The following is a 20082-nucleotide window of genomic DNA, read 5'->3' on the forward strand; positions in this document are numbered from 1 at the left end:
ATAATGAGCAAAAAAAAAAAAGGAATGAACTATCAATACATACAACAACATGGATGAATCTCAAAATCATTATGCTAAATGAAAGAACCCAGATTAAAAAAAGAGTACATACTGTGTATTATCACTTATATAAACATCTAGAAGATATAAATAAACAAAGTAGATGGGTAGTTTTTTGGATAAAGGAACAGTGAGGAACAGAGGTGATGAGATTGCAAATAGGCACGAGGAATCATTTGAGAGTAACACATGTTCATCATCTTGAACATGGTGATAGTTGCCAGGGTGTGTACACATGTTAAAACTTGTCAAATTGTACACTTTAAATATGTGCAGTTTAATGTTTGTCAACTATATCTCAATAAAGCCCTGTATGTATATATGCACATGTATATATACATGTAGACATATATTATACATATATAAACATAATATTATGCCTCAATAAAGCTGTATACATAGTGATTGATAGATTGATAGACTGAGTGCTTACCATATGCTAGGCACTGTTTTGGATGTTGAAAATTCAGTTGTGTCAATTGAAGTCCCTGGCCTCAATGGAACTTTCCTTATAGCAGAAAGACACTACTCACCTTCTCTCCCAAAAGCAAATAACTATATAATAATAAAGAAATGAGCCACCAATAATTTTCCTTTTCTCTTCCAATGAAGAACAATATAAATGAAAATGGCAAAACTCAGTGTAACAACAAAATACTCATTTTTTTTCATAATATTGGAAACAGACTGCTACTTTAATTGTTAAGGTTCTCAAGTACAAACTATTAACCAAAGGTTAAGTACACCTTTCCTCAAAAAAAAAAAAATCTGTTTATCTAAACTTACTTCTAAATACCTTCTGGGCTAAAGAGGAAATTAGAATCGAAATTTTGTACTTCAGAAATGATAAAAATGAGAACATCCTGAGGGATGTAGTCAAAACAACACCCAGAAGAGAACTCATAGCCTTAAATACATGTACTTAGAACACAGATGATCTAAGCATTGACCCATGAAGCTAGAAAAAGAACAACATAGGGGCGCCTGGGTGGCGCAGTCGGTTAAGCGTCCGACTTCAGCCAGGTCACGATCTCGCGGTCCGTGAGTTCGAGCCCCGCGTCAGGCTCTGGGCTGATGGCTCGGAGCCTGGAGCCTGTTTCCGATTCTGTGTCTCCCTCTCTCTCTGCCCCTCCCCCATTCATGCTCTGTCTCTCTCTGTCCCAAAAATAAATAAAAAACGTTGAAAAAAAAAATTAAAAAAAAAAAAAAAGAAAAAGAACAACATAAATTCATGGGCAGTTGAAGCAGATTAATAAAAATAAAAGTAGAAAATGATAAAATAGGAAGAAAAGTAGAATTGATCAATAATACCAAGAGCTGATTATTTAAAAAGAGCAATAAAACAGACAAACCTATGAGAAGTCTAATAAAAAGAAAGCTGAGAGAGGAACAGAGAGAGAGAAAACCTGTTAGATGTTAGATTCAGGCACCCCTTGACTTGAAACCCAGTTCATTTTGAGCAAGTTACCTGACCTCTTGAAGCTTAAGTTTCTCATTCATAAAATGAGGACAGTGACAAGGTGCTTATCTCATGGGATTGTTAAAGGATTAAATTAGGTCATATGTACTTAGCACAATGCCTTACACATAATATGTATACAGTAAATATTATCCTTATGATTATGATTAATTGTGCCTGGTACCTGGTACATTGCAAGTACTCAGTAAATGTTAGTTCCTTTTCTCCTTGTTGCCATGGTTCTATGTATCAAGTCATTTTCGATTGTTCATGACTTATCACTAATTTATTTCTAAAGCCAAGTCTGCTCAGGCAAATGAGATGTGCTGAGACAGTAATTTGGGGGACAGTGATGAAAAAACATCAATGTTTGAAAAGTTTGACATGAGATTCCATAGTCTTCGTGTGAAGAGTAGATTAATTCATGACTCAGAGATGTTGAATTGCTGGCATTATTGCCAGAATTGCCAAAATACAATTCTCCATTATACAATATGGGGGTGCCCAATATCTTACAAGGAGGGCTGGAAAGAGTGTCCCTGTAGTCAAAATAATCAGTTACCTTCAAGTCCCAAGCACTAAAGAGAAAATAGAGAACCGGTGAGCTTCCTAAGGGTTGTCCATTTGAGGTAGGGATCTCTCTGAACTTTTAGGGGGATGACCGAGATACATCTGAACCATGAGCTAGTTTGAGTGGCCCCATGTGGAAAAGGAAAAGGAGGAGTTGAGACCAGGAAAACCAGGAAGACTGGTTAAACTAGGGCCTGGACATTCTGATGCATGAAGTAGGAGGAAGTCCTGGGTCACAGATGGAGATCACAAGAGGTAGAAAGGTTGGAAACAAGGGTTTGTGGAGAGACCAGAAGGACACTGAAGCCCAGAGCTGAGCCAGAGAAGAGCTATTGTCAAATCCTATTCGTATTGTAGTCCAAAACAAAGCCCCATTAAGTCCTGTGGAAAGAGATTGGAAATAGAAGCAAGGTAAGAGGTGAGTATTAGAGAACATAGAGTATGGCCACAGTTGGGCAGTATTTTGTCACATCTTCCTGGCTTCTTGATGGTGTATGTTCTGCCTATTTTGCATCCCTGTTGTAAACCCTGTTGACTAATAATTGATTCCTAATTTGCCAAATGTCTTACTCTTTATTTCTCCTTCTATATGTTACTTGGGAAGTCCTCTGAGAAGAGGATCCATAGCCATTTGTATGGTGATGTTGAGACAAATGTTCAGTACATGGTCCATACATACACCAGGTTAGGTGGTTCTACGTGATGGGGCCAGGACTTTTCTACAGTATTCTCTCCTAATTTTAATTTTAGGGACCTGAAGTTGGCTTTACCTCAACTCATTATGCAGGCAATTATTTCAATGTATAAAAAAAGTAATAAATTTCATTTTGTTCCTCATTTCTCTGTGATACACACGAGATCATCAGTTCAGACCATACTACTGAGCTTTAGAAACATTAAACCAAGTCTGGCAAAATGAGACAATGAATTGGTTTCCAAGTGTTCTCTAGTGACTTGGGTCTGAAACATGAAACCCTAGCTAGGAACTAGCACACCAGATAGGAATCTCGGAAGGGAGCAGGATTAAATAGACATCAGCCCTAAATAGTAGAGTCTCAACAAAGTTTCTTCTAGGTGGGGCTCTTATACTTTCTCACTGACCTATGCTTTGTATTTTCACCAATTGAGATGGACTTCATGACCCAAAGCAGATCCAAGATCCTGATTCTTGAATAGCTTGTTAGGGAGACAGTCCCAGCCTTTCCTTCAGGTTGCAGATATGCTACAGTATTTTCTCCAGACCAACATTGGTTCAAGCTTGGGGGGGCATAAGTTTTGAGTTCCTATTGTTGCAGGGAAGTCTTAGGGAGGCCTTATCTGACTTTTGACTAGGCTTCAGGACAGTCTGTCTCCTAAAAGGCAATTTTGGTGAACAGCTAACTACACAGGAAGGCTGTAAATGACCAGGTCCACTCCAGAAGTTATAAGAACGCTCCCAGGTGAGAGTGTGAGGAATATCACCTCACTGAAGACTCAGGCCAGAACAGAGAGGATACTAAGGCTATAATATGGCCTTGGGATTTCAGGCCTACTATATTTACAATGGGGTCAAGGCTGCATCCCTATCTGTAGCAGGAGGTAAGTCCTACTGCCAGTCATCAGGGGAGGGGCTGAATCTATCAGACCACATAACAAACCTACAGATGACTTGGCAAAGAGTTTCAACACTTCCATCCTGGCTGCCAGGAGTAAGCTGTTTCTCCTTCAGAGCTCTGACCCTGCTAAGATACTTTAAATCCTGCTGAAGACTCCAGTGATGTTAAGAGAGAACAAGAGAGAGGCTATATGAAGTAAGTATTTGATCATTCCCTCATTTCTCCTCTCCTCTCCCTCCCAAAATCACTGCTCAAATTCAGGGTTGCATTGTCTCTCATCAGGACTTTTGCAGTCACTTCTTCATTTGCTTCCCTATATCCCTCTGTCCTCCACTTGCCATTCTGGGGGAATGTATTGGATCTCTGTTTAAAATTCATCAATGCCCTCAAGGAACTGCCTTTCTAGACTCATCCCCACGTGGTCTTCAGGGCATTTCCCCACTGTAGATTATGAGGTCCAGGAGAGCAAGGTTATCTCCTTCATTGAAGTTGCCCCAGCAACTATGGTAACACAGGGCATACAGCATGTGAGCGGTAGAGAGTTGTTGGTTCAGTTTCCTTTGATTACTGTCATGATTGGCATAGCCCTGGCTTCCTGTGCTGATGGCCTGGCAGAACCAGCCACATAAATGGTAATTAATAATAGGAAGAAAGGCCTTTTTCCAATTTTATGCTGGAGGCCTAGATTTTTTAAAAAAAATATCTCTTTGGTTTTAAGAATATGGAGCTTCTTGGGAGAATAGAATGTATCAAAAAAAGTAGAAATTTCTTAAATGTAAGCTAAAGGGAGACTACTTATTATTTTTACCACCAAGTGAAAGTTGTGCCAATTATATTTTCTTGGTGACTGGAAAATGTCTCTAATAAAACCCATGTTTTTCTGGAAGTTTTTTCTTCAACAGGATGATTATGTTCCACTGGACTAGGAGTATTGTTAATTATAACAATAAGATACACAAAGGGGAAAAAAATCACAAAAATTTTCAGATCAGGAAATGCTTAAAATGTTTCCAAAAAATGTTTATCAGGAAATGTTATTCCAGAATCAAAACATTTCCTGCCTGGTGATTATACCATGGAGAAAAATCATGTGATGTGATGCCAGTTATGGGGTCTTATAAAAAAATTTTTTATCATGAGATACATTTATTTGAAAGAAATTCATTATAAGTAACATGAGATAAATGAGAATTGCCCAGAGTCATACTTTTCAAAAAGTTTATTATTTACATAAAAATTTAAACTTTATACCTTATAGGAAAATACAAGGAATAAAGTAGAAATTCACCAATCTCTCAACAGTCAGAGATAATCAGTCTTAGTATTTCAATGAACTTAATTCCAGTCAGGTCTTGGTGTAAATATATGTGCTTGTCATCAACTCTGTGTAAATAGTTTTAATGATATGTACTGTATCAGCAATAAATCATAGATATCTTTCCCTGTCTGTACATCTAGATCTGCAGTATTAATGTTCATAATTGTGCCTATGTATCACATGTATCTACTGGGACATTCCAAGCTTAAGGTGCAGCTCCCCAAACATAAGTCCCTATGCGACAATGTGAAAAAAGCTGAGGTGGTGTGGTGGGAAGAGGGCACTTGAGTGGGTGGAGGGGTCTTTCTTAGAAGTGAACTTCCTTATATGTATCTATAGTCAGGACCAATTATATACCCACCCCAGACACTGCCAAATGAAAATGAATTGATAAGACAGGCTCAGTCAAGCCAGAATTTCTTCTCTGTGACTGAATGCATTACTACCTGTACAAAAACAGGGTTCTGTGAGAAAAAAAAAAAAAAAGGAGATGAAACAAAGAGGCAAGTTTAAATCCATGGATTCACAATGATACCAACAAACAAACTCATTTGGTCACAATTGGAGAATGCTAGTGAAAAAAACTCATTATTTGAAAAACTGTCAAAGTAAGAGAAAGAATCATGCTCTTCCTATATCACTGGGAAATCAAATCATTGAGGAAAGTATTTCTCCCTCTACCGAAGTATTCCAGCTAATGAATGAAGAAGAAATGATAGAGTTAGGATTTCACCATTTAAAACATCTACTGAATTACATTATGTCTAATTCGTAATACCATATTCAATATAGTATGACTATAGGCATTGAATATCAACAACTGTTAATGTCACAGAAACAATCCAACATCATATCCTTCTCAATGGAAGGACACAACACCATCTAAGAAGTCATCTTGCCAAAAAAATAAAAATAAGACTTGAATATAATTAAGGCTCTAGATTATTAATTGATGCAAAATATGGAGACTGCCTTCAGGAAAATCCTGATTTTGGAAAATCTAGAGGACAAATAAACTGGTTCTTCAACAAATAAATTGCAAGGAAACAAAAGGTGCTGGAGAGGCAACCCACAGGTTGAAAGAAACTTAAAAGACCCAGCAACCAATTGCAATATGTATACTTTATTTGAATCCCAAGTAACTCAAACTGTTAAAAACATATATATTATATATAATATAAATATAATAAAATAATATAAAATATATATTTGTTGTATATATAATATATAAATATATATGTGTCATATATAACATATATATGTATATGTTATATATGTATATATATGTATAACATATATGCATATATGTTATATATGTGTGTGTGTGTATATATATATATATATATATATATATAGTACTTGCAAGGTAATTAAAAAACTGAGTTCTGAAAGGACCTTTCATGATCAAGTAATTAGTGTTAGTTTCCCTAAAAGTATGATAATAGTGTTTTGGTTGTTTTTCAAAAAAGACTTCTTATCTTTAGGAAACATCCATTGAAATATTCACAGATGGAATGATAAGATGCTTCAAAATAATATGTAGTGGACAGAAGTATTGATAAAAGAAGGTTGGCTGTGAATTGCTAATTGATGAAGCTGAATGATAGGTGCATGGGGCTTTTAATCATTCTATTTTTGTATATGTTTGAAATTTCCCCTAATAAAAAGTAAAAAAGGAAGGGAGGGAGGGAGGGACAGAGAGAGAGAGAGAGCAGAGAAAGAAAAAGAAAGAAAGAAAGAAAGAAAGAAAGAAAGAAAGAAAGAAAGAAAGAAAGAAAAGAAAAAAGAAAGGGAGGGAGGAAGGGGGGGCAGACAGCTTTTAGGTGGACAGTCAACAGTATTTGCCATACTTTAATTTATCTAACCAGTTTGTTATAGTAAATAGGTTACTTTCTATTTTTCCAAATTATAAAAATGTTATACATCTTCCTCCATGTATCTTTTCATACCAGTAACCTCATCCAGGTGGGATTATTGAGTCAAAGGACAATTTAATACCTAAAGTCAAACTGCCTTCCAATCTGCCTTCCAAAGAGTTCTACCAAACTACACTTTCAAATGGATTTAAGGACTATTTAAATAAAATGATTGATATTTTTATTGAGATAATATTATACATTTACATTAGTTTTAGGGAAATGGACATCCCTATATTATTGAGTCTTCCTATCTGAAAACAGCATGTTTCTCCATTTTACCTTCCTTTGTCTCAGCAGCTTTACAGTTTTCTTCATAATGATTTTTGTATATTGATTTTGTAACTGGCTGCATCACTAAATTCTATTATTTCCAAAAGATTGTCAGTGTATTTTCTTGGGTTTTCAAGATCTACATTGGTCATGGCCAAAGTCGGGAACTCAAGTGGTATTTGACAAGGAGATCCAGAAAAACCCAAATCCTGTTTTGACTTTCTTTTCTCTGAAGTCCCTAAGAAAAGTACACGTACACACACACACACACACACACACACACACACACACACACTGAACAAACCAAAACCAAATCAAATCAAAACAAAAAACTGAAGCAAGGCAGATGATCACTATTATCATCTGATGATTTGCCCTGAGCTCTAATGTTGAAATCAGCATATTAGGCCACACCATTATACTATTAAGGCTTACCTGATTTAGAACCAGAGCAGGCTATAAAATCTGCCCTGTTTATATCTTCCCTAGAATCCCATCCTCAGTCTTGGTGCTTAACCCCGCAATGCAGGGAATGGCCAATCCAGAACAGACCACTTGGCCAGGAGAAGGCTGTGCAAGAGCAAAAACATATTTGCTCCAAAGCTTGGGGCAGTTAGACTGTATCACTGGGCTCGTCTTGCCTTTCAGGGATAAGGAATGGAAAGCCACAAATGGAGCTAATATGTAGGCTATCTCCAAGAGGAGGCTCTGACATTTTTTCCTCAAGTCTTATAAAAAGAGTCACAAGAGTCATTCCCAGTGGGTCCACTGGACAGTGTGCTACCATGACACGGTAACAACTCCATTTTCACAGAAGGGTGCCCATGAAATGCCTTTGAACTTGATCAATCCAAATTGGAATGGAGCAAGAGGGTAGGAAAAAGGAGTTGTATGGATCCCTTAGCCAACAAATCTAATTGCATAGTTTGTAAAAATAATGATATTTTCTGCATCCTTTTCAGTCTTTATATTCCTTACTTTATTTTCTTTTATAAGTGCATTAGCTAGTACTTTCTGAATAGCATTTGAGCATTAAGCATATGTTTATTCCTATATTTAACGGATATGCTTTTAAAATTCCACTATTAAACATGAAACTAACTTTTATCAAAAATGAATATTGACTATTGAATTTTATCCAACATGCTCTCAGCATCAATTAAAATGTTTCTATTTCTTTGACCTGTTATTATGGAGAAGTATATTAGTAATATTTCCCCCAAAACTAATCAAAATTTTCTCAGATTCAGAGCACCTGAGTGGCTCAGTCAGTTAAGCATCTAACTCTTGATATCAGCTCAGGTCATGACCTTGCAGTGACATGGTGCCCCACATCGGGCTTGGGATTCTCTCTCTCCCTCCCTCTCTGCCCTTCCCCTGCTTGCCTCTCTCTCTCTCTCTCAAATAAATAAATAAATTTAGAAAATTTTTTTCTCAGATTCATCTTCTCCTTTCTCTTTAAGCATACCCTACTCTCGCATTGAGTTCAAGCACTCTTGATGTCCTGCCTGGACTGACTGGATAGAGTCTTAACATGGTCCCCTGGCCCCAACCTCACCATTTTCCCCACTACAAAATAGGGAGCCTCCTCAACACAAAGGTCAGTATGTCATCCTTTTGCTTAAAATTTTTTGTTGGATTCTGTGATATGTCTTGCTGTTGCATTGCCAAGGGCTTTTATTATTTGGCCCATTTACTTTTCCAGTTCATTTGAAAAAAGCCCACATGGTCAAGTGGGAAGAGCTTCAGATTGGAATCAGAGATGGATTTGAGTGCTAGCCTCACCTCTTACTAGTTATGTGACCCTAACAAGTTAGTTAAGTCTCCACTGTTTCATCTGTAAAACAAGGCCAAAATTAAGTTGCAGTTTATTGTAAAGATTAAGGTAATGTACTATAAAAAGCACAGCCCAAGAAAGCACTCAGAAAATTACGGCTACTTTAATCTTTTCCCATTACTCTATCCTCTCCACATAGCCTTTGTTCCTGCTTTGCCGAGCAGAACAGATTAAAATTCTCGAATACATCATACTCTTTCAGATTCTTAGAATGTTTCCCTTCCCTAACATCCCCATCTGTAACTTTGTTCTCTCAGCTAACTTGTAAACATCCTTAAAACTTAACGCCAAAAGTTTTTTTCTTTTGGAAAGCCTTAATTGACCTCCTCCTGATGGTTTGTTGTTCTCTTATTGCTGCCACGGTAACATGTACATGTATCCTATCATCTTCGTTGCTTTGTATTCTAGCACTGTGCTGGGATATACCATGTCACATACCATGGTTAAGAGGAAGTGTCTGTAAAGGCACAGTGTAACTGACATCTCTCTAAAATACAGAGAGCTGGGCCGTCTTTGTGCCTTCCACATTAGAGTGGCCTGGGCACTTACTCTCTCCCACACAACTAGGAGGAGCCAGGACCCCAGGAGAGTCACCTGTCCTCACTCAGAAGTGGCAAAGGAGGAGGATGCTACATGATGTCTATATAATTATACTCGAACACCCCGTTTTCCCAGCCCCTACGTGCTTTAAGGAGGGCTAATATTCCTACAAGGTTGCCCTTAGATGATAGAGTCAGAAAGTTACTTTTTTTTGCAACCTAGCTGTATTTCTAAGCTATGATGTGTAGGGATATAGGTTATAGTAGTGATGACATTATCTGGAATATTTAAAAGAAATGATAAATTATGAAATAATAGGCCAAAAAGAAAACCATAAAAAACATATATCTAGTACAGAGGCTATCACTTCTCTTCTAAGGAATGTGTTGTGTTTAATGGTCTTCTTCCCTTCTCCCTTTCCCCTCCTTCTTTCCGCTGGAACAGCTCCCATCATTCAGACTCCTTGCTGCAAACCAGTCCTTTTCAACCTTCAGTTCCTGGCCAGTTGGTTTTCTCAGAGTTTGGTCAGCTGATTCAATTCAAGTCTTTGCTCTTAGTGTTTGCAGTATATTATTATCTTAAACATAGTGGAGGGAAAGTGGGGCAGGTGTATGGGACATCTTTGTACTATTTTTGTAACTTGATGTGAATCTATAATTACTTTAAAGTAAGAAGTTAAAAAGAATTTCTTCCACTTAAAGTTTTATGAGAAAAATCTGTACCTTTTCACCTTGTGCAATGGCTTTGTTGTTATCCTTCATTTGATGGATAATGAGATACTACTATTTATCCTATGAGTGGGATGATGGATTGGAAAAAGCAATGAAACTCGGAATCCAAAGACTTGTGATAATTTACTTCATAATCTGGGCATCGATAAAATGAGGATTTATATTTAATCTCTCAGCTCTATGATAATGCAAATTTACCAAGATTTAAGTAAGTATCTCATGTTAAAAGTGATTAAAGAATAAACATTTACTTACTGCATAGTATAACAAAGGTGAATTTTTAACTATTATATACATTTCATGATTATTATATTTAAAATGTTGTATGCATCCAAATTATTGTATTTAAAATATTACAGAGTCAAAACATGTAGTAAAATCAGATGCCTGCCTGGTGGTACTCTAAAGAAGTGAGCGGTCTCTAAACATTTTTGGTCTTGTATTTTGATTACAAAAAATATGCACTATTGTCAATGTACATGTTAAATATTAGTAAAGTTTGATTTCTTAATTTAGATAAAAATGGAGATATTCTAAACGTTTCTTGGGGGTGCCTGAGTGGTTGAGTTGGTTAAGCGTCTGACTTCAGCTCAGGTAATGATCTCATGGTTCATGAGTTTGAGCCCTGCATGGGGCTCTGTGCTGACAGCTCAGAGCCTGGAGCCTGCTTCAGATTCTGTGTCTCCCTCTCTCTCAACGCCCCTCCCCTGCTCTCACTCTGTCTCTCTCTCAAAATAAATAAACATCTGAAAAAAATTTTTAAAGTTTCTTCCCACATTCCAACTACTCTAGGTATTAGATTTGTTACAGGAAATTTCCCCTTCTGTATTGTGGGACTAAACCTGTTGAATCCTTTGCTCTGATCATTCTTGCTGCAATCACATCTTAACATTAAGTTCCCTATTAACAAGATGTTTCGTGGTAGAAATTGGAGAAAGTCTAAATAAAATGTCTTATTATTATTATTATTTAGGAATAATCTTAGGACTTTTAAAAAGTCCTAAGAACTAAGAACTTTTATTTCTAAAATACCTAAATCTTAAAATATTAATTTGTAAAGGAGTATCATACCTGCAGGGAAAGAAATACTATATAGGTTGATTTGTAAATTATGCACTATATTATGAATGGAAGTGGTTTTCTGTAATTTTGCTCTCTAAATGGTCACTCAAATTCCTTAAAATACCTGAAATACAAAGTAGTCTGGATACAGGAAAAAGGTGGAAGGAGAATTTGACTGTTTGAATTAGAAAGAATTCCTGTTTAATGAACCAACTCTAAACTTGTTTAATGATGAATTTTAGCTTTGGTGGTGACCAGAGGAAAAACCTTTTCCTGAACAGAAAAACAAGTCAGTGGATTTTTTTTATGCAGACTCAGTGTTACACAGCTTTGCCACAAGGAGAGGAATGAGAGACCTGATGAGGGTATAAGAAAAGGTGACCTAAAGCCTTTTTGGATTAGATACCAACCTCTCTTAAGAAGTCAGCTTATCCAGGCAGTCAGGCCCAGGAGAATTGGCACAAACTATCTAAAATGAGAGTAAACCATGGATTCATGCTTATGTTTAGGTCTCTTAATGGAGTATGGATGCATATTTGAGGAACTAAAGGGCATGTAATCAATGTAATTTGATTCCACAAACATTTATTACACACTTTATGGTACAGAAATAAGGCATATCTTGCTCTTAAGAGTTCCACAATCTAATGAGATATAAACATCACAAATAAGAGAAGGAAGGTCTGTTTAGTGATAACCCCACCTTATCTCACTACTTAGTCTGGAAACCCTCTCCCTTAGATAAATACTCTGGAAGGAGTTCCATATAATTATCCTTTTCAAGTAAAAAAATCCAAGCTGTCCTTTCAGTTATGGTTATGTTACCTTTTATAACAAAAGGACAAAAGGTAACTGATTGTTTCAGGGGAAAAGCTTAATCTTAGGCAGTGAAATGTATGTGACTCCTGCCCCTGCTCATAACCTATAAAATCAAGTAAATAAATGCAAGTCTCCTTCTGGGGTTCAATGTAGTATGCTGTGATAATAGACATAAATGTCTGCCAACGACAGCAACTGCAATAAAAACAGTTAGACTTTCTGGAATGATGTTTTTCCGGTGAATGACAAAGGCCAGATCAAACAAGACGACAGAATCACTCTGGATTGACATTTCTATCTGGCTGTGCTACTTTTTGGCAAATCATTTAAACGTTGAACCTGTGCCCTCATTTACAAGCCAGTGTAAAGGCATTCAGCTTACCTCCCAGGAACAGCTAATAAGATTAATTGTGGAGCATTTTACCAAAACCCACTCAGGTCAATTTAAGTGTAAAGTGCAAGAAATTATTGCACATTGTAATTATATTACATGTGGCGCATTTTACTAAAGTCTGCTGAGGCCAATAGAGGCGCAGTGTAATACAAGAAATTACTAAATTAATAAAGGTAAAGTGCGGTTGTTCCAGAGGACCTTGGTCCCAGGTCACCCCAAGACAAATCAGTCATTATTTCAGCATTCTTATTAGGAGAGCACAGGACTTTGGCTCCACAGCCCAGAGGGGCAAACAGGGGAAAACCGTGTGAAAACGTGATTTGAGCTCCCTGATGGTGGACCGGCTGGGGGGATAACTGTAGAAAAGGTTGCCCACACTACAATTTACACGCCTCACCCTTGCAAATTCCCAAGACTTTGGGAACCAGAACCCTAGCGGAGGAGAGGGGTGCCCCACAAAGCGGAGATGGACCCAGCGAGGGAGGCGAGATGCAGTCGTGGGGTCCGCTCCGAGAGGGGGAGGCGGCAAGGAAGGGGCGGGGGCGGTAGCGGGCAGCCGGAGGAGGAAAGGAGGGGCGAGGCAAGGCGCCGTCGCCGGCCCCCTCCCCTCCAGTGCGCTCTCCTCCCTTCCCCTCCCCGGCCTGGCACCCGAGCGCAACCCGCCGAGGCCAGGCTGCTTCAGGGGGAGGCGCCAACTCGTCGCTGCGCCGGGCCCCCGGCCGAGCAGTAACGGCGACCCAGAAAGCGGAGCGGATGCGGCTCGGGCCTACGCTGAGGTAAGGGGACAGGATGGTGTAGGAGGTCAAGAGGGGACGTCAGGCTTGCAGCAGGCAGCCCTCAGATCCCCCGGCGGCGGGCCACTTCTCCCCGCCCCCGCTGTCCAAGTTCCCGAACGCGGCGACGGTTGGAGAGCAGCCCCCGGAGTTACACCCCCGCCCGGGCCTAGGACCTAGGCGTTGCCGCGCGTGCGCACACCCCCTGGCGGGGGCTGGGCGCGGAACTCTGGGCTGTCTCCCCACCCAGGCCACGGGGCCCGGGCGGCGCTGCGCATGTGCGAGCCTGCGGGCGGATGTGGTGCGCGTTGCGAGGGTCGCGTGTGGCAACGCCTGGCCGGAGGCTTCCCCGCCTCCGGCGGGCGAGGCGGAGCGTCGCCCCGGGCTGTGGCTGCGGCGCCTGCCTCAGAGTTTCGCCTTCCCACTCCCCTCTTCACCCGGCGTAGGCTGCTGTGGTTTTCGTTTTCGTCGCCTCGACCCGCGGCTGGCGTTCTGAAAACCCATTCACCTAGCTCCCGGCCCCGAACCAGCTCGCTAACTCAGTGTTGTGCCTCCGACATTTGGTCCTGTTGTCGAGGGGACAGCGCAGAAAGTGTGGCTAAGCTAGGCGAAGCTGCTGTGGAGGCATAGGAGGAATCACCGAAAACCTTTATTTTAAGCCGGAAGGTATTGCTCCGCTCAGCCCCGGAAACAGGTTTTTAGCCGCTGAAAACTTTCCAAGCGCCCCGCCTTGGCCGAGGAGGAACTTCCTGTCTGAGTTGGAAGGCGAGTTCAGAGCGAACTTTTTGTTTTTGTTCTTTGGGAAGTTACATAAAATGTCAGAACAACTCGAGTCCAGGATTGTCACAAAATGCATGTCACAGCGCTGCCTCGTACCGCGCTTGGCGACTTTATCTTTCTTAGAGGTGAATGAAACTGCTTAGGCTTGACGCTCTTTCCCCCCCAGACTCGAATGACAGGCACTGTTTAATGTTTACTGAGCCTCCTGGCTTTGCACACTTCTAGTACCAAGTTCCTGCTTGGCTTTACACCTTTCTGCGCAGTGGTACTGAGTTAAGTCAGTTTCGTGACTCCTGAGGCTACTTGGAACGGGTTTTGACGATGTCATTACTGTGCCTTGTAATCTTATATGGTGTGCTGATACGGACATTTGGGGGCTAGTAAATTGAAGAAGCACTTACTATCAGGGAATCTGAGTACTCTAGGTGAAAGGTAATCTATTTCCCAGGGCATTGGGCAGTTTGTACATGTTATTAAGTAGTAAGTAAAGGCAATTGAAATGATACATTCTTGCACACCCCACTTCCACCATGCAGGCCTCTTTGGGCCCAAGTGGGCCTCCAGCCTAGAGCCTAGGCATTTGCTAATTACGCCATCCTCAAAGCCCACTTTCCTTGTCCACCCAATGTGTATGGCACCCACCTTTCATTCAAGCCTCAATTGCCTTCACTTTAGAGAGGTGGCTTCCTCATTTAAAATAGCCACTGCTGGCTGTCTCTCCAGCCTCTTACCCTGTTGTTCTCTTTGGCTCTGTAGCACTTACCACTCTCTGATATTATGTATTTGTATGTGTATGCTCTGTCTCCCTTATATTCAGAGCGTATTTTGTACTGAATTCTCAATGTGAATTCACTCATTCATTCGACAAATATTGAGTGACTACCTTGCATCAGGTCCTGTCCAGGTGTTTGGGATATGTACGTGAACAAAATAGACAAAGATCTCTTCCCTCTGGAGCTTATGTTCTAGAGATGAATGATTGACAATAAACATATTTGATTATCGTGTTAGAAAATTGTGCTCTGGAAAATGAAAAAGGAGAGCAGGGAAAGAGGCCTGAGAGTACAGGTGTGGGTTGCAATTTTATAGAGGATGGTTATGGTGGATGCTTTTCTTTATTTGAAACTGGGTTGAAGATTCACCAGTATGATGTCATGCTTTAAGGTATTAAATTATTGCTCTTAGAGATTTCTGAATGAACCAGGCAAGACTTAGACAAAGAGGCTGATAGATAGTAAGGTGTGTTTTCCTTTGGGTCCTTTACTTCAGAAGAGTACAAACACTGTGTTTAAATATCAGAAACTATTAATCTGGAGCTATACATTTAGGGTACTTATGGGGTTTGTCTGTCTTTAGGAGTTTGTCTTGTTTAATTTTGGTTTTATCACTTGGTTAAAGTGAAATTACAATGCCCCTAAGATACCACTACTTTTGAAGTTTACTGGAGTTGTATTGGTATAAATCAAAATAGACCAGACGAGAGATTTGAGACCAGGAGTGGAATTATCAGGGTTGCAGAATGACATCAAAGATTCCCGTTTGGGGCTGCATGGGGATATTTACTTCAAAGGAGCAGATAGCTTGCCTTTCTGAAAGGGATATTTATAGTGTCCTTCAGTGGAAGGCAGATATCCTTCTCACTTTCATTATCCAGAAGGAATATGTGCCTAGTTCACATGGTGATCCCATCTTAACAATATGAGAGGAAACTTAAGGGATAGTAGGGTTTTTTTCCAGCATTTATCTGACAATGAAGCATGTGTCTTATGTGTCTTCAGCCTTACTAATCTAACCTGAGCTATTATCTATTATGTATATCTCTCCATGGAAGACGTTTTGAGCTAACAAGTACCAGTGGATAACAGATAGTAAGTAAATCATAAATAGTGATCATATTATATGTTCTGTATTGTAATGAATGTATATGATACTGAACAAAATGAATCCCAAATGGAAATGAGCCAAGGCTAAGAGAGCCTACCATGCTGAAGGAATGTTTATGTTGTGGGATAAGGATCTTTCACAATTAGGATTCTATTTCGTAGGCATGTTAGGATTTTTTTTAACTGTACTATATCTATAAGGACCTAAATTTCAAGTGGATTTACAAATGTCTCAAGTATCAACTTATTTTAGCTAGTATAACAACAGAAAAACATCAATATGTCTTGATAATTTTTCATATTTGGAAAGGGCACTTTTGCTATGTGTAGTTGAAAAGGCTGACTTTGACGAGCTCGGTAATCTCTTCAAACTAAATACAAATTTGCTTGGGACTGAAGATCTGCCTCATCTCTCTTAATGAAATTTGAAACCCTTCCTTTATATAAACCTAATTAAAGTGGCAATGATGTTTGTGGGTTCTAAAAGTCAGTTTGATGCTTATCGTAAACACCCATTTCCTTTGAGGTGGTACCTTACTTTTAGTTGTGATTTTAGTTTTTCAGTTTTGTCTATCCTATTTTTAATTGCCTCACATTAGTTAGCAGCTGTGTAGGTGTTTTACTATTGTCACAGGTTTAGGACCTCTCATTCAAGTGGAGGTAAATTATAGCTATCATCCTTTACAAATGATCATTGGGATCATCATTTCTTATATTTTTATCATTCATAACTCACAGATGACATCCATTTAATGATTCAGCTAGCATATAGTTGGGAATCATCAGTACCCCATTGACATTTACTTTGCCTGGAGCTCATTAACACACTGTAAACTGTGTGTTGGCATCCTAAAAGACATTAGTTTTCTTTAATGTCCTACTTCTTTGATTATAAAAGCATCATCAACTGTGTTGCCCAGATGGGGGAATTTGTTAAAGGAACTGAGTTCTATATTGCAAGGACACTTTTTTATATACTATATTTTTAAAGCACAGCTTTGAAGTTGACCTCATATTATTAAATTGGATTAAAAAGATATATAACACTGGGCTTTATTTGCAGAAATTACTGTGTTTTTCTTTTTTTCTTCAGGGATTACTTCTAAAGAATGGTTATCAGCTTTTAGAAGCTCCCGATCAATTGCAAAATATCCGTTTCCATGGAAAATGCTTTGCTTTCATAGATACAATGTGTCTTGGTTATTAGCTCTTAAGGCCCACAAGTACCATTGTGTTGGGGTAATGTTGACACAAGCACCTGGGAGGTGGTTATCCTTTTGCTCCATATTATTTTGTTTTTTCTTTTATGTATTTACTTTGGCTTAGTGCCTTCTGCAGGTACCAAATCAACATTTGTTGAATAAATTAGGCAAACGAACGTATGTCCTATAATCAGCTTAACTCTTTATTTGGGTCAGAGGTATTACCAAGTAATATGACACATTGTCCTACTAGTAAACACACTAGTAGTTTGATTGCCAACAATAATATGTAAAGGCTACCTATTATGTGCTTTGTGCAGGGAACTGAATTATTTGATCTGCTCTTTGAGAGGATTAGGAGTTGATATGTTTATCATGTTCAGTTATCAAAAGACTGTCTTCTTATCCACCAGTCTTCAACTGTGTAGTTATTCAGAGTGTAGGGAAAGCTCTCAAAATACAGTCTATAAGAATAAGAACTTATCTGTTCCAAACAAGGATAATTTGGAAATAAACTGTTGAACTATACAAGTTTAAGAAAACAGATATAATAGGAAATGTTAGGGGGGGTGGTCCAAGATGGTGGGTGCACTCAGCTCCTCCCGTGGACATACCATATCTACAGCTACGTATGGAAAAATTCCCTCTGAAAAAGACCTGAGAACTAGCTGAATAGCATCTTCACATCAAAGCAGTAAAAGGGTCACGTGTGAGACAGTCTCACCAAAAACCCCACTGCCAGAGTGGTGACCCACAGTTGGGAGGAATCTCACAAATCTGGAGCTTCTCCTTGATGAATGAGGGGTTTATGCCCCACATCAGGCACCGCAATCCCTGGGACCTGCAGTGAAGAGATGAGCCCTCCAAACATCTAGCTTTGAAAACCAGATGGAAAATGGATCTCACAACCAGGAGACCCAAAAGGCTATATAGCAGAACTGAGATATTTCTTGGAAAGGGCTTGCATGCAGACTCACTCAGGAACCACCACAAAAGCAGCAGTTTGAAAAGCGCCTAGACTATATGTGAAAATTTATTTTCTAATCTTAAAGCATCTGCTGGAGGGGCAGGGACCAGTTGGGACTCTGTCTGGGGACAGATGTGCTGGTGTGTACTATTTTGCACTCTTGCTCTACCTAGATACCATGGGCAGGCATGGTTGTTTTTCCTGGGTTCCATGGGCCTGTAATAAATGGAGAGACAGTTCTCGATAGGCTGTCACACCCAGGGCACTGCACAGACAGCAGACTGAAACACACCCCCAGTCTGTTTGTGAAAAAGGCCTATTGTTCTGACACTTCAGCCTGAGGGGCAGACTTCAGGTCTGCCACATATGTAGAGGCTTACAAATGTGCTCTCAGGGAATATAGGCAAGGGGATGCCATCTTTGTGCTTTCCCTTAGCCTCATTACTGTTTGCCAGGACCTCCCAGAAAGGAGCTTATGCAATGGTCTGAAGCTCCAATTTTTGCAACTGTCACTCAGGGGACAGTCAGATTGCTTACATTAAGAGAGTCTATACTTGTTTCATAGGACTGTATGTATTTGCATACTCTAAAAGCTGCTGCCTGAGGGTCTGGCTTCCAATCAGCCTAAAACTAGGTGCTGACTGAGATTCCCCTCTTTGGAACACGGACAGTTCTTGGCATACCTTCAAAAACTGGGACCTATCAAGAATAAATCAGACTCCTTAGACAGTCATAATGGTTCAAGAGACAACCAAGAGCTAGGGCAAAGTTTAAAGATAAAGTTCATCTGTACAAAGCCACTTTAAGACTGGGAAAGGTAGTTGTTTCTCTCATTAGATATAAACTAACACAGAGGGTGAAGCAAAATGAGGAAAAAGGAATATGTTACAAATGAAGGAACAAGGTAAAACCTCAGGGGGACAAAAAAAAGACACCCTCAAAAACCTTAAAGTGGATGTAAGTAATTTACCTGGTAAAGAATTCAAATTAGTGGTCAAAAAGATGTTCACCTAAATTGGGAGAAGAATGAATGAACACAGTGAGAACTTCAATAAAGAGAAAATATAAGAAAGTACCAACTGAAGTCACAGAGCTGAAGAATACAATAACTGAACTGAAAAATACGCTAGAGGGGGTTCAACAGCAGGCTATATGAAGCAGAAGAAACTATTGGCAATCAAGAATACAGGGGAGTGGAACTTACTTAAACAGAACAGCAAAAAGGAAAAAAAAATAAAAAATGAGATAGCTTAAAGAAGCTATGGGACAACACAGAGTAGCATTAGCATTATAGGGGGTCACAGAAGGAGAAAAGAGAGACAAAGGATCAGAAAATCATGTGGAGATTAAACAGCATTCTGCTGACCAATGGGTCAATCAAAAGACTCAAAGGAGAAAAAACAAAACAAAACCTTGAGAAATGAAAATGGAAATATAACTTACAAGATCTATGGGATTCATCAAAAGTAGTTATAAGAGGGAAGTTCATAGGGATTCAGACCTACCTGAATAAACATGAAAAATCCCAAACAACTTAACTTTACACTTAAAGAAGCTAGAAAAGAACAAATGAAGCCAAACATAGTAGAAGGAAGGAAATAACAAAGATCAGAGTGCAAATGAAACAGAAACAAAAAATAATAGAAAAGATCAATGAAACTAAAACCTGTTTCTTTGAAAAGACAAACAAAAGGTTGCCAAACCTTTGGCTAGACTCACCAAGAAAAAAAAGAGACGGTTCAAATAAAATCAGAAATGAAAGAGCAGTTACAACTGATACCACAAATGCAGTAGACCATAAGAGACTGCTATGAAGAATTATAGCTCAACAAATTGGACAATGAGAAGAAATGGATACATTCCTAGAAACTTTCCATGACTGAATCATGAAGAAATAGAAAAT

At 39.2% G+C, this 20082-nt stretch overlaps 1 protein-coding gene across 9 annotated transcripts in view; it reads left to right on the forward strand.

Annotated features, from left to right (window-relative positions):
- The first annotated feature begins 3805 nt into the window (after positions 1-3805).
- The window catches only part of RCBTB2 (RCC1 and BTB domain containing protein 2), a 59089-nt gene continuing 42812 nt past the window's right edge, over positions 3806-20082 (forward strand). For 2 of the 9 annotated variants that reach the window (XM_043578531.1, XM_043578471.1), the window contains exon 1: positions 13186-13350. The gene's annotated coding sequence lies outside the window, so the exon portion shown is untranslated. Of the gene's footprint in view, positions 3880-8654; positions 8792-13185; positions 13351-13905; positions 14014-14157; positions 14253-15924; positions 15996-20082 lie in introns of those variants that run through there. The other 7 variants (XM_043578543.1, XM_043578551.1, XM_043578477.1 and 4 more) reach the window with 6 other exon arrangements.

Source organism: Prionailurus bengalensis, chromosome A1 (genome assembly GCF_016509475.1).
Source record: "Prionailurus bengalensis isolate Pbe53 chromosome A1, Fcat_Pben_1.1_paternal_pri, whole genome shotgun sequence".
In the NCBI taxonomy this organism is placed as follows: domain Eukaryota; kingdom Metazoa; phylum Chordata; class Mammalia; order Carnivora; family Felidae; genus Prionailurus; species Prionailurus bengalensis.